Genomic DNA, 4821 nt, shown 5'->3' with positions numbered 1-4821 from the left:
CCGCGCCACTCGCGTGCGGTGTAGACACGGTGTAACATTGGTTTTGCTTTGTTTCACAGAACTAATCGTTGCCTGGGTTGCGTACGTATGTGTGGGGCGGAGCCATCAAAATAGGGGAGAGACACTTTTGGGGTAGGGGCGTGTTTGTTTTGGTGATTTCAAATGTCAACATTGGCTACCAGAAATCGCTTACCCCACCTTTAACCTCTTCCGTGAAGCCTTGGGTAAAAACTCTGGGTGTTATTTTTGATGATGGTTTAAAATTTGACAAACAGATAAATATGGTGGTCAAGTCCTGCTTTTTTCAGCTTCGACTTCTAGCGAAAGTAAAACCTATTTTGTCTAGTAAAAATTTTGAAAAAGTAATTCATGCTTTTATTACATCTAGATTAGACTACTGCAACTCGATGTATTTTGGGATTGGTCAGTCAGCCCTATCCCGGTTGCAGATAGTTCAAAATGCAGCTGCAAGGCTTTTAACGAGTACCAAAAAATGGAATCATATATCACCAGTTTTACGTTCTCTGCACTAGTTGCCTGTGCGCTATCGAGTCAATTTTAAAAATTCTTCTCTTAGTGTTTAAGTCATTAAACGGTTTGGCCCCTGCTTATTTATCTGATTTATTGACTGAACATCGGCCCCTCTTGTCTCTCCGGTCGTCCAACCAGAGATTATTATGCATCCCAAAGTCGAAGCTTAAATGCAGGGGTGACCGCGCTTTCTCAGTTGCTGCCCCTAGATTGTGGAATGCTCTGCCCCTCTGTATTAGATCTGCACCTTCACTATCTGTTTTTAAATCCATGTTGAAAACCTACCTTTTTGATTTGGCGTTTTATCAATGAGAACTTTCTACTGTACTGTTTCTTTTAGTAATCATTTTGTATTGTCTTATTGAAATGTTTTTATTGTGCAGCACATTGGTCAACCCATGGTTGTGTTTAATAGTGCTATATAAATAAAATTGCCATTGATATTTATACTACTGCGTCAGACCTACGCCGTAGCCTCCACGCCGTAGGCTATGCGTCGGTTTTCATTTATACTTCTGCGTCGACGTGCAATTACACATGCAGACCGCTAGTCTGCAGTGTCCACGGGCATGTTGCTGGTGTAACCCACAGTATCAAGGCAAAGGCCGAAGAAGAAGCAGCTTGTCGGAGAAGCAGTCGTGACAGCGGCAAATAATTTATTTACAACTACAAAAAGGAGACGACAACGGAACTGGAGAAGATGGCACTCTTATAATCTCCACAAAGACTTGTACCATGGCAAAACAACATTGTTTGTCGCGGACAACTAAGTGATGTATAATGCTATGTTGTATAATAAATGATAATACACTTGTTCTTTGCTTTGTTTATTAAAAAAAAACACAAAACTCAAATACATACAGAGGGAAGGGTTCTAGCAGACCAATCACAGCGCCTGCGCTCCGCGTAGAATTGACGTGCTGTTACATTTCTGGAGAGGTGCACATCAGTGTGCACGTGTGCTACGCACAACCTACGACGTAGCTACGGCATAGTTTTGACACAGAAGTATAAATCAGCCTTTAGAGACAAGTAAAGAGTGACAAATACAGAGTAATCAAGCTGGTTGTAACTCTGGTAAAGTGTCTCTGGGTCAGGCTTAAGATGAGGGCGGCTGTGTGGCCAGGATTCTCATGATTGGGAGGGACAGATTTAGAGCATTTCACACAGATCAGTGAGTATGACAAAACCTACGTCTATAGTGACGTGCTGGATGAAGGGGAGGAGAAAGAGAATAAGAAAGAACAATATTTAAAATCAACTACATTTCTAGACTTACATAGGCTTTACACAGACTCATAATCTCCTGGCCAGATCTATTTTCTACTCTATTTTAAGAAAGAAAGCCAGAACGAAAGGCCACAATAATTTGTATACACACACACACACACTATATATTATAAATAAACTTCTATATAAATATTATAAATTTACTTCTATATATTCAGACTTAAAACTATATAACTATCCGATTCACATTTATATATTCAGATTCTATATAATTATTTCCTGTTTGGTGCTTCATAAATATATATATACATATATGCATACATACATACATACATATTATACATATATGTATATGCTGCAATATAACAAAGAGTGAAAAATTTAAGGGGGTCTGAATACTTTCCGTACCCACTGTATATATATATGTTTACATACTGAAACTTAAAGCTTATAGCTTGAAAATACTTTAATTGTACTTTTATGGTGGTTTTGAATTCTTTTTAATGTTCGAACTCTCCAGTCCCCATTTATTGAAAATGCATGGAAAAGAGTGACTAGTATAGCCTATAATAACGGGCATTACAATATACATAAGAATTTAGAGATTTTAAAGGAACATGCATCATTGCAAGACACCTGAAAGTGTGGATTCTACTGAAATCCATCTTATAACTGCTTCAGTACTTCACCGACCGTGAGAGCCGAACATGTTTGTGCAAGGAGAAGGGCGTGGAGAATTAGATGATGTCCCGTACTACTTTTCATCACCTAAACTTCCCCTCAGAACAAAGCTGACACACCTTCACTCCTCGGGCTGTTGGTGACATTCACACAACAAACAGGCTCTAAGGAATCACAATGACGTTTGTATCTGACACACAAGAAGTGAATAGAATTTAAGTTTGGTGATGATTTACCCACAAGCACAAGTTCTTCCTTAAGCACAAGTGAATTCTGCTAATCCATTGGCTGAATATCAGTCACTGCTGACTGGCCGACTGCCACACTACAGTGATACGATTACAGAAGCCATGAGCGTGTTTAGACAAGCACACAGAATAACGAGTCAAGGTGTGAGATGCTCCACCTGTATGCTGTTCTCCAGTGTCTCGCACATTGTCAGTCAGATAATAGGTCTATTATTCTCCAACCCTCTCACAAACACTCACATTCTCAAATAAACATACGTAACTGCTTTCGTTTCGTTTCACAACTTCAGTACAAAGTTATTCCTGATCAAGAAACAACATGATATACTTTATGAAATAAGATGCTATATATGTTTTTTTGAGACCAAAAATCATCATATCAGAATGATTTCTGAAGACCCCAAATGAAGTCTATAGACCCAAAAGTCTTGCGTTTGTTCATATATTAAATATGTGTGTACTCTTGACTAAAGTCTACTGCTTGTGCTCTATATATTTCCAACATGAGACTTATGGCTGATAACAAATCTAATTGTGTTTTCACAGACAAGTAAGCTGAAGCTTCCCGTCAGATGGTTTTAATCAGAATTCACAAACGGAAAGAAAAGAAGCTACTATAAGAAAACGTCATACACAATAGAGCAGGTAAGACTGCCATTCTCTGACCTTCACTGACTCAAACTCTGATAAAAGGTGCAGGCGGCTGAAGGGGATAGAAAAACTACATTAAGAATCAGTTTAAGATGACTGGGGGAGATTGAGAGAGTAAAAGAGAAAAATGGTGAAAGGAATGAGGGAATGATAGAAGAATCCCCCCACCTCTCTGTCCCTTTGTGCAGTTGTGCATTTATTATTTATCTTTATTGTTTCTTATACAGTATACACACACAGACTACATTAATTGACAGTCACCACTGATAAGCTACCACTAAATATTTTGTGGAACTTAATTTGCTGTAAAGTTGCTTTGCAATGATTTGTATCGTGAAAAGCGCTGTACAAATAAACTTGACTTGACAGTTAGGTCCATATTTGGACACAGGCACAATTTTTTATTTTAACAGCTGACCAAAACATATTCAAGTTACAGTTGTATAGTGAATATGGGCTTAAAGTGCACACTCAGAGCTTTAATTTGAGGGTATTCCCATCAAAATTGGAGGAAAGGTTAAGGAATTACAGCTCTTTAATATGTACCTCCCCTCTTTATCAAGGGAACATAAGTAAATGGCTATTTTTTCATTATTTCTACATCAATTAAGCAGTTAAAAGGTCTGGAGTTGATTCTAAGTGAGCCATTTGCTGTCAACCAACATCATGCGGTCAAAGGAATTCTTCATACAAGTGAAATAGACAATTGTTAGGCTTCAAAAACAAAACAAATCCATCAGAGAGACAGCAGTTTGGTCAACAGTTTGGTATATTCTGAGAAAAAAAGAATGCACTGGTGAGCTCAGCAACATGAAAAAGCCTGGACGTCCACAGAGGACAACAGTGGTGGATGATCGGAGAATCCTCTCCATGGTAAAGAAAAACCCTTTCACAACATCCAGCCAAGTGAAGAACACTCTTCAGGAGGTAGGTTTGTCGCTGTCAAAGTCTACAATTAAGAGAAGACTTCACGAAAACAAATACAGAGAGATCACCACAAGGTGCAAACAAGGCCAGATTAGAATTAGCCAAAAAACATCTAAAAAAGCCAGACCACTTCTGGAAAAGCATTCTTTGGACGGCTGAAACTTACTGGTGTTTAGAGATGACGAGACAGAAGACAGAAGCAGCCGGATGAATTCTGAAGTGTATAGGGATATACTGTCTGCCCAGATTCCGTGAAATGGAGTAAAGTTGATTGGGCGGCGCTTCATAGTACAAATGGACGATGACGCAAAACATACAGCAAAAGCAACCCAGGAGTTTTTGAAGGTAAAAAAAATTGAATATCCTGTAATGGCCAAGTCAATCTCCTGATTACAACCCGATTGAGAATGCATTTCACTTGCTGAAGACAAAACTAAAGGCAGAAAGACTCACAAACAAACAACATCTGAAGTCAGCTGCAGTAAAGGCCTGGCAAAGCATCACAAATGTCAATGAGTTCCAGACTTAAGGCAGTCATTGCCTGCAAAGGATT

The 4821-nt window shown here is 38.9% G+C and overlaps 1 protein-coding gene across 1 annotated transcript in view; it reads right to left on the bottom strand.

The window, feature by feature from the left end:
- tiam1a (TIAM Rac1 associated GEF 1a) overlaps positions 1-4821 on the bottom strand; it is a 63757-nt gene that overhangs the window by 50326 nt on the left and 8610 nt on the right. The gene's annotated exons all lie outside the window — the stretch shown is intronic.

This window comes from Sinocyclocheilus rhinocerous, unplaced genomic scaffold, assembly GCF_001515625.1.
Source record: "Sinocyclocheilus rhinocerous isolate Xijiao unplaced genomic scaffold, SAMN03320098_v1.1 scaffold603, whole genome shotgun sequence".
Lineage (NCBI taxonomy): Eukaryota > Metazoa > Chordata > Actinopteri > Cypriniformes > Cyprinidae > Sinocyclocheilus > Sinocyclocheilus rhinocerous.
Note: the sequence above shows the minus strand (reverse complement) of the source record. Positions and strands in the feature narration are given on the sequence as shown.